Source organism: Triticum urartu, chromosome 5A (genome assembly GCF_056163025.1).
Source record: "Triticum urartu cultivar PI428250 chromosome 5A, HENAU_Tu73, whole genome shotgun sequence".
Classification (NCBI taxonomy): Eukaryota; Viridiplantae; Streptophyta; class Magnoliopsida; order Poales; family Poaceae; genus Triticum; species Triticum urartu.
The window spans coordinates 80,755,156-80,764,839 of NC_141877.1; the positions used below are offsets into that span (position 1 = coordinate 80,755,156).

A 9,684-nucleotide genomic window follows, 5' to 3' on the forward strand; every position below is an offset into this window, starting at 1 on the left:
GTGGTCATTTCTTCCTTTCTTTCGTGTGTGGGGATTAAACATTTCCGGATTTGAGTGAGACTTGCAAAGCGGCCTTGTTTTACTACCGGTAGACCACCTATCAAGTTTCGCATCATTTGGACTTCGTTTGATACTCCAACGGTTAACCAAGGGACCGAAAAGGCCTCGTGTGTGTTGCAGCCCAACACCCCTCCAAGTTGGCCCAAAACCCACCAAACCCCTCTCCATAATCTAGAGCGTTCGATCACGATCGCGTGCCCGAAAACCGCACCTCATTTGGACTCTCCTAGCTCCTCCTATGCCTATTTAAAGACCCCTCCGAAATTCTTCTTCTTCCTTCCCCCGAAACCCTAAAAAACTCCTCGCGCTGCCGCCGGACACGTCCGCCCCGGGCAGACGAAGTCGCGCCGCCGCTCCGCACCAGTGGCGTAACGCCACGTGTCTCCGCCGCCCGTCCCGCCGCGTGGCCCAGCGAGCCCGTCGCGGGCCCTTTCGGCCCGTTCCCTCCGCGCCGCCGAGCCGCCTCTCCCTCCGCCTGCACCACCGCGCCTCCTTGCCGGCGGCCGGCGCCCCGCGCCAGCAAGCGCCGCCGCACCGGGCCGGCCACCGCCCGTGCCAGCGAGCGCCGCCGTCCCGCCGCCACCGGCCGGCTCCGCCTCCCTCCGGCCTCCTCCTCCACGCCTCAAGTCCCTCTCCGGCGATCTCCTATGTCTCCGGCGAGCTCCAAGTACCCCGGTGTCCTCGACTTCCGTGCATGAACAGTAACTCCGGCGAGGTACCGATCTGGATCTGAGATCCGAAATCTCGGGGTTGACTTTTTGCCCCGAAACCCTAATTTTTTTGCTATGTTCATCGCATCGTAACTTTGCGTTTGTAGCTCCATTTTGGGCATATAGCATATCAAAATGTTCGTCTCAGAGAGTACATCATTTCATTCCATTGCATCATTTTCATTTGACTTCATCTTGATGCCCGAAATGCTGTTAGAAGAGTGCTACTTGAGATAATTGTCAGATCTGCCGCTCCATTTAGCTATTTGTCATTTTTGCCATGATTATTGTGTGCATGATATGCCCATGAGCTCTACATATGTTTTGTTAAGGGTTTTGCCATCTTTCCAGAGGTGGAACCCATGTATTTTTGTGATGTGTGTGGTGACTAGCACAAGCTTGCAAAGTGAGGCACTTGGTAATGCTGATTTCAGGGACTTAGCATTTCCACTAAGTCCTTGAGCTGTTTATCTCTTATGGTCATATGTTCATGTTGTTTCCTAGTGATCCGTGCCTCTTTTGAGGATGATCAGTAAGGATGTTTTGTTAATATTGTAGTTCTCTATCCATCCATGTCTTTGTTTTCAATTATGGAGTAGCCTAGCTTGAGTCAATCGAGCTCTACTTTTGCTACTTCGTGAATCTGGGCAGATTGTCTACTTGTTAGCGATTTTGCCGAGGATGTTGTAGTTGATCCGTGCATGCTATGCTATTGTTCTTTCCATGTGTAGCTTGCATCTTATGTATTCTTGATGGATGTATGCTTAGCTAGCCATGACTTGCTCCGTAGTGAGTGCATCGAGCTCGCAAACATGCCTACTTGATATCTGTTTTCAGCATGCTCCAGTTTTCACTAAGTCTGAGAACTGATTATGTTTTTGCCATGTTCACATGCTTGCAATTGTATTTTCTGATCCATTTTGGCTCAAGGTCACTAAGGGAATTTTGTTAAGCTCTTTGAGTAGCTCCATTCCATGCTTTACTTTGGCATGTTCCGGTCCTGTAGCATATAGTTTTGTTGCTCCAAAATGTGCTCCCTGATCTGAAATTCCAGTCAAGTGTTAATTTCACTAAGTCTGAAACCTGTTTACCGTTTGCTCTTTTGTTAAGCATCATGAGTGGATCCATTCCATGTATTTGTTTGCCATGTTTGAGTGTTGTAGCATGTTCATCTTGTTGCATTTAGATGGCTACTTGCTGTAAATCGCAGACCGTTGTCATATTTGAATTGCTTGCCATTTCCAAACCGTAACTCCGATTCCAGTGATCCTTATATCGTTTTCAAGTGATTTCACCTCACCTTTCCAGTGGCACACTTGGATTTCCAAGTTGAGGCCAGGTTCATGCATTCCTTGTCCAATCATGCATATGCATCGCATACCGCATCCCGCATATCATACCATTTTCATGTGTTGGTTGTTTACGATGTTCTATGCTTCTTTTCCGGTGTTGCTTCTTCGTGTTGGTTCCGATAACGTCGCGTTTGTGAGGAACTGTTCATCTACGTCCGTTTGTCATCTTCATGGACTCGTTCTTCTTCCTTGCGGGATTTCAGGCAAGATGATCATACCCTCGAAATCACTACTATCTTTGCTATGCTAGATGCTCGCTCTTTTGCTATGCCAATGCTACGATGCCTACCACTTGCTTTTAAGCCTCCCAAATTGCCATGTCAAACCTCTAACCCACCATGTCCTAGCAAACCGTTGATTGGCTATGTTACCGCGTTGCTCAGCCCCTCTATAGCGTTGCTAGTTGCAGGTGAAGATTGGAGGCCGTTCCTTGTTGGAACATTATTTACTTGTTGGGATATCATTATATTACCATGTTATCTTAATGCATCTATATACTTGGTAAAGGGTGGAAGGCTCGGACTCTCGCCTTGTGTTTTGTTCCACTCTTGCCGCCCTAGTTTCCGTCATATCGGTGTTATGTTCCCGGATTTTGCGTTCCTTACGCAGTTGGGTTATAATGGGAACCCCTTGACAGTCCGCCTTGAATAAAACTCCTCCAGCAATGCCCAACCTTGGTTTTACCATTTGCCACCTAGCCTTTTCCCTTGGGTTTCGCAGACTCAAGGGTCATCTTATTTTAAAACCCCCCCGGGCCAGTGCTCCTCTGAGCGTTGGTCCAACCTAGAGCACCGTGCGGGGCTGTCCCTTGGCAACTTGGGTTACGTTGGCTCCCGTACGCTTAGCTTATCCGGTGTGCCCTGAGAACGATATATGTGCAGCTCCTATCGGGATTTGTCGGCACAGCGGGTGGTGTTGCTGGACTTGTTTTACCATTGTCGGAGTTGTCTTGAAGAACCGAGGTACGGAGTCTGATCGGAACGTCTCGGGAGGAGGTCTATTCCTTCGTTGACCGTGAGAGCTTGTCATGGGGTAAGTTGGGACTCCCCTGCAGGGATTTGAACTTTTGAAAGCCGTGCCCGCGGTTATGGGAAGATGGGAATTTGTTAATGTCCGGTTCTAGATAAATTGAACCATAACTTAATTAAAATGAATCAACCATGTGAGTTACCGTGATGGTCTCTTCTCGGTGAAGTCTGGGAAGTGAACACGGTGTTGGAGTAATGCTTGCGCAGGTTGTCCTCTAGTTTCCCGCTCGCGCTTTGCCTCCTCTTCTCGCTCTCTTTTGCGAACAGGTTAGCCACCATATATGCTAGTCGCTTGCTACAACTCCAGATATTTACCTTGCCTTACCTATAATCTTAAATAGTCTTGATCGCGAGGGTGCGGGATTGCTGAGTCCCTGTGGCTCACAGATTACTATTACACCAGATGCAGGTCCTGAGGATTCCGCTCCAGGTGATGCGCTCGAGCTCAAGTGGGAGTTCGACAAGGACTCTCAACGATACTATGTTTCCTTTCCTGACGATCAGTAGTGGTGCCCAGTTGGGGGTGATCGGGACCGTGTCGCTTGTTGGGTTGTCTTTTCTTTTGGCGCCGTAGTCGGGCCATGAGTGTTTGGTTGATGTAATGTTATTCATGTACCTTGATTGACGTGGCGTGTATAAACGTTTAGTAACACGGTTGATGTAGTCGAACGTCTTCGCGATCCAACCGATCCAAGTAACGAACGCACGGCACCTCCGTGATATGCACATGTTCAGCTCGATGACATCCCCGAACTCTTGATCCATTGAGGCCGAGGGAGAGTTTCGTCAGCATGACGGCGTGGTGACGGTGATGATGAAGTTACCGACGCATGGCTTCGTCTAAGCACTATGATAATATGATCGAGGTGGAAAACTGTGGAGGGGGCACCGCACACGGCTAAGAGAAGACTTGGTGTGCCTTTGGGGTGGCCCCTTGCACACGTATATCAAGGAGGGGGGAAGAGGAGGCCGGCCTAGGTGGGGCACGCCTATAGGGGGAGTCCAACTAGGATTCCCAATCCTAGTTGGAGTCCCCTTCCTTTTCCAAGATGGAAGAGAGGGAAGGAGTAGGAGAGGGAGAAAGAAAGAGAGGGGGCACTACACCACATCACTACTTCCCCAACAAACAGATTGGTCGGGGAAACAACATGGGCCGACAGACAGTCGGTCGGGAAAGACTATTGCCGACCGACACGGTCTGTTGGGGAAAGTCCAGACGGGAAAGCCTTTTCCCGACCGACATATCTTTACCGACCAACTGTTGGACGACTATAGGAAACATTACCGACCGACATTTTGTTGGCCCTGCCATTAAGCTTTCCCGACCGATTTTCTGTTATGAACCTTCCCCGACCGACTGTTCGATGGCAATACCTTTGCCAACCAACTTTGCAATGGCTTTGCCATGAACCTTTCCCAACCAACAATCTGATGGTATTTGCTTTGCCGACCAACTTTTCGTTAGCCCTACCATGAACCTTTCCTGACCAACTATAGGACGGTGCTTCCTTTTGCCGACCGACAGTTCATATGCATTTTACCAATGGTATTTGGCTTACTACCTTGTCAAAGTAACTTCAATCAGGTTACATATCTCATCAATATCTATCAAGTTACATGTGTGTACTTTGAAAATATTAAACCGGAAGCAAACAAAAATAACACTAGTAATTCCGATAATAAAGGTAACTAAATAAGAGGAAACATTTGTCTAAGTGGCCGAAACACCAGATAGGTTTACAAAATCATAGATGCGTGTCCACCGATTCAATGCATGCTCTGTTACACAAGATATGCTTTACAATATGATAGCTACAAGATGCATTGTTTTGCTCCATTACGGAGGATATCTAGTTCATGCAAACTGACAGCATCATGGTTCCTTCTTGGTCCTCTTTGTCTTTCCTACACAACCTGACAGCAATCTGGAAAGACAAAAAAGCATTCAATTAATATACACGCAAGCTGATGAAACTTCCTTCCCACTAACTAGTAACTACTATTGTACTACCTGTTCAACTTGACAGTAAAGAGCATCAGGCATGAAACACAGAAACCAAAGTAATATACAGCCAGCTAACTTTGAGGTGAATAAATTCAATTTGCAAGCCTGTAAACTTGGGATCCTTACGGAAGTGTCAAACTAAGAATAACCAAAATCGACCAGGAGACGCGACCCAAATTTTTGAGAAATAATTGGATGATTGAATCATTTCATGACCATCTTCACGTGATTTATATCACAGGGTGAAAAAAGTGTTGCGCACTAAACGATTTGTGTTATATGGTGAAACTGAAAATAATTCATGTCGAGTTGCAGAACAAGGAACATAAATAAATGTTGTAGCTGTAGATGTGTTGACTACTACACTCGTCTAGTTAATAACTACAGGAAGCTAAGTACTAGCTGTCTTTCGACAATGATGACGAAGAAAAGATATATTCTCACGTTTTCTTATCGATAATGACATAAACAAATGTTGTCTTTCCACCATCAGAGATATGTAAGATATAAAGAATCTGAGACATAAAAGATATAATTGACGCTATGTAATTTTTATTTCTTGAACTCAAGAAAGAGTTATGTGGTCATGTAACTTCTTTTTCTAGAGAACTGGTACCATATAGCTAAGTATTAGAGATACACCTTACTAGTGTTTTCTACCCATGTGAGAAGTAGAGTATTTCAGCTATCTTAGTTTACTCTTCAGTAGTGGCCACAAATTGAATGGTGCTGAAAGGGATGTTGCTATCTTCCTGGTGGCAGCAATAGATACATTGGGGATAATACACTTTGTAAAACCATGGTATATAATTGGACCAAACACCTCAAAGTATTTTCAAAACTGCAGTTTTCTTCTAGAAAAGACCACTTGTTTTCTTTCTTTCTTTTCACTAGGGCGGAAAAGACTGTAGTGCGCCTGACTATTATATTGAGAAATGCATCAGAGGAAAACATATGTAGTTCAGTGCCACAAAAGGAAAGGAGAGTGTTTTGCAAGGATTACATGCATGACTATTTATGTTCAGAACAGAGTGTGCTACAAGAAAAAATGAAAGGAGAATGATTACATACATATTTGTCTACTTATGTCCAGAACAGAGTGTGTTGCAAGGATATAGTACTGTTTTGAAATGTGCATGGATATACTACAATTTTGATTCAGTAGGATGACTTACTTCAAATACCGAAGATCTCCAATAAATAATAAGGGTCTTCAAGTCAGCTTCACTAATTCTGCTGTCATGTCTTTTCATAAGTTCTGCATCAGTCAGCACAACATCAAACTTGTACCTCTTTAAATCTTACTGCCAATCCTTCCATTTTGTGTGTGAACTATTGATAACAAAGCTCAAAGCGGTTGAGTCCAGCTCATGAAATGCCTATTAAAATGAGAGAAAGCAGGACACTCAGTTAGACGGTATTAAAATAGAGTGTGTAAGTTATAAATTATGCCAATTTATACCTTCAAGGTCTCCCACACTAACAACTTTTTTTGTACATCAATATCTCGCCAATCTAACTCTAGAGGTGGTATATGCTTCCTCACCAAAGTACCAATGAAATTGGTAAATTTGGTTGCATCTGGCCCAACAGGCTGGCCATTCACATTAAGTGGAATATGGATTTTGTGTTGATGCAGCCTTGCATATATGTTAGCATTTTAAGTAATTTTCCTTCCACCTTTCTTTTTACTACCTTCAGCATCAAGCTCATGAGTAATCTCTTCATGCAAGAAAATTATCATAATCATACAACAATTCTAGCAAGTGACATTAGTCTACAGACATTTTACCTATATATATATATATATATATATAGGTTAGTGCGAAAAGCTACATTTGCTTCCTTCAGGTAGAAAATGATTCTGATGGAAGCTACGTACCTTTCTTTTCTTTTTTGGGCTTGGTTTGCTTCCATATCTTTCTGCATAGAGGCTCTTGTTGCTCGTGCCGCTGCCAACCCTTTATCATTTTCCTCAATGATCCTACTTCTCTGTTGTTCATACTCTACCACTTCTAGTTGCTCCTCCTCCATGACCGCACCATCTCTATCTTTTTCGTTTCCACTTGCCATTTTTCCTCCAACAAAAGACAAACTGTATGAGTACATCGCTGATAAAACAACACATTAGAAGATCGTACACAACCTTTTTTTTAATATTCAGTATCACTTGCTTTATGAACTAATCCACCTATATCTGTCCTAGCAGAACCAATGCCTCCATTGGCAACACTCACACGTGCTTTTGCCTATATCACTTTTATTAATCCGTGGTAGCTTAGCTTCGCACTTGAACAATCATCTTATGTAAAAGGAAAGTTTTTACATGTGAACAATCCGTTTCTGAAGCACAAAGAGATAGTAAACATGGTGGCAGACAAAAAACATCATGGCAGACTAAGCACAAAACAAAAACAGATCTAAGGAACTTCTTGGTATAGCAAAAAATAATCTATCTTGGACAAAAGCGTAAGAAGGGCAAAACCGAAAACATGACTCTTAGTGAAAGGTGAACAAAATGACCAATGGAAACAAACAAAAGATTAATACATATAGCTACGACAAAATTTGCAATGGAAACAAACATAATTTGTACACAACTGCTGAACTTCTAAAATCAGTTCGTATTGCTACCACAATACTTCTCATAAACCTCAACTTCTCACAATTAGACTAACTAGCAGCAGTACACGGCAAAACAGAGAACCGGTGAAGAAAAAAGCATGAGGTGCCTTGTCCACTGGAACATCTACTCGCTCCCCACCGGCGGAGCTCCCCATTCCCCACCGGCGGAGCACTCTTTTCCCTGCTGGCCCACCTTCGCAATACGCCTCCAGGGGAGAGAGGGATAGAAGGAGGGAGGCAAGGACGAGAGGGAAGAACTGTACCTCAGCCGTATCGATGCCCTTGCCCAAAAGCATGCTGCCCAGATCCAGCTCGCCGCCGCCGCTGCGTGTACCTTCGTGGTGCAGATGGGGGAGGTCGGGCCAGGGAGGAGGCGGCAGCTGTGCTGGATGTAGCTGAGGAGAGAGGGGGCCGTCCGAAGAGAGAGCACGAGCGCGTCGGGCCGGGGATGGAGAGGCCGGACGGTGATGGGCGGCGCTGGAGCGGCGCGGTAGAGGGAGGGCGGCGTGGGGTCAGAGGCAGGGCGGCATGGGAATAGACCGGCGGCAGCTCCGGGCGGCGTGGGCGGCGGTGGGACGGTGTGGGATCGACCGGCGTGAGGCATGGCGGCGTGCGTGGGACGAAGAGCTAGGGATTTGGCTGCCTGCGGTGCGAGGGGAACGAATGAAGGAGCTAGTATTGACTTTGGGGGGAAATGTTCGCGGGTTGGGCCGGTTATTGGAGCTAGAAATTTGGTTTTTCGCGCGCGAGGCCCATTAAGCATCCGATTGTTGGTCAGGGTTATTTACCGACCGATGGTCGGCGGGCAATAAAAGAATTCCCGACCGACTATTGGATGATATACGTTGTAGCATTCCCGACCCACAGTGTGTCACTGCATAGCGGTTTCCCGACCCACAGTCCGTTAGAAATTTTCCTGGTAGATTATCAGTTGGCAATACTGATTTTTTCCCAACAAACGTCGGTAGGGAATTCTAGTGCGTGGTGTAGTGGGGGCGCCGCCCACTCCCTAGTCCAATTTGGACTTTCCATGGGGGGCGCACAGCCACCCCTTGAAGCCCTTCTCTCATTTCCCGTATGGCCCATTAAGGCCCATTACTTCCCCCGGCGAATTCCCGTAACTCTCCGGTACTCCAAAAAATATCCGAATCACTCGAAACCTTTACGATATCCAAATATAGCCTTCCAATATATCGATCTTTACGTCTCGACCATTTTGAGACTCCTCGTCATGTTCGTGATCTCATCTGGGACTCCGAACAACCTTAGGTACACCAAATCACATAACTCATAATACAAATCGTCATCGAACGTTAAGCGTGCAGACCCTACAGGTTTGAGAACTATGTAGACATGACCGACACACATCTCCGTTCAATAACCAATAACATAACCTAGATGCTCATATTGGCTCCTACATATTCTACGAAGATCTTTATCGGTGAAACCGCATAACAACATACTTTGTTCCCTTTGTCATCGGTATGTTACTTGCCCGAGATTCGATCGTTGGTATCCTCATACCTATTTCATTCTCGTTACCGACAAGTCTCTTTACTCGTTCCGTAATGCATCATCCCATAACTAACTCTTTAGTCACATTTCTTGCAAGGCTTATAGTGACGAGCATTAGCGAGAGGGCCCAGAGATACCTCTCCGAAAGACGGAGTGACAAATCCTAATCTCGATATATGCCAACTCAACAAACACCATCAGAGACACCTGTAGAGCATCTTTATAATCACCCAGTTATGTTGTGACGTCCTATAGCACACAAGGTGTTCCTCCATTATTCGGGAGTTGCATAATCTCATAGTCATAGGAACATGTATAAGTCATAAAGAAAGCAATAACAATAGGCTAAACGATCATAGTGCTAAGCTAATGGATGGGTCTTGTCCATA

At 45.5% G+C, this 9,684-nt stretch overlaps 1 long non-coding RNA gene across 1 annotated transcript; it reads right to left on the reverse strand.

Moving 5' to 3' along the window:
- Window positions 1-4,768: 4,768 nt before the first annotated feature.
- On the reverse strand, window positions 4,769-8,447 carry LOC147970388 (uncharacterized). Its single transcript, XR_015603232.1, has 3 exons — window positions 7,038-8,447; window positions 6,331-6,534; window positions 4,769-5,075 (listed from the first exon to the last, which is right to left on the reverse strand). It is a non-coding gene; the product is annotated as an uncharacterized LOC147970388 (long non-coding RNA).
- Between the last annotated feature and the right edge of the window lie 1,237 nt (window positions 8,448-9,684).